Source organism: Trachymyrmex cornetzi, unplaced genomic scaffold (assembly GCF_001594075.2).
Source record: "Trachymyrmex cornetzi isolate Tcor2-1 unplaced genomic scaffold, Tcor1.1 scaffold618, whole genome shotgun sequence".
Taxonomy (NCBI): Eukaryota; Metazoa; Arthropoda; class Insecta; order Hymenoptera; family Formicidae; genus Trachymyrmex; species Trachymyrmex cornetzi.
The window spans coordinates 12184-12854 of record NW_017299935.1 but is presented as its reverse complement, the minus strand read 5'-3'; positions in this window follow the sequence as shown (position 1 = coordinate 12854).

Genomic DNA, 671 nt, shown 5'->3' with positions numbered 1-671 from the left:
GCCCAACTTAGAATAAAAATTATAATTTTGGCCGAGAAACCGCCTGGCTGTCGCAAAATTCTGCTACCGAGGGAGAGAAGATACTTTTGCGTACTTTGATTACCGAGAACACGCGACGAAGTTGTGCCGTTGCTCGTGAGTACGGTTACAATATATATATTGTTTTTTGTTTTTTAGATAATACCATTTGGACTGTACCAGATTTACCAGAAGTACGAAAATTTTTCGATTTATCTCCAGAAAATAGTTATGAGAAAGGTATCTTAATATTTTAATTTTTCTATTGTTGAGTTTTCATCTTTTTCTGTTTGCTACCATTTATATCAACAGTAAAAATTATAAAGTTTTATAATATTTATCATTTTACAGATTCAAACAGTGAAGATAATTTTGCAACATCTGTAAATAAAGAAAATTTGTTTTCTGATACGATTGGAGAACATGGTAAGATTTATATAAAATTATATACAAAATCCAACACATGAAATTTTCATTCTTTACATTATTTAAGATTTATTATTTTATTTCAATGTTTGTCTTTATTTGTAGCTACATGGGAACATGCGGCAATTATGCTTCTTTTTTTATTACGGAAAGAGCATGATGATTTATTTAAAAATGATAAAGTAAGAAATGAAACTGTATGGAAGAAGATTGCCGAATCCTTTAAA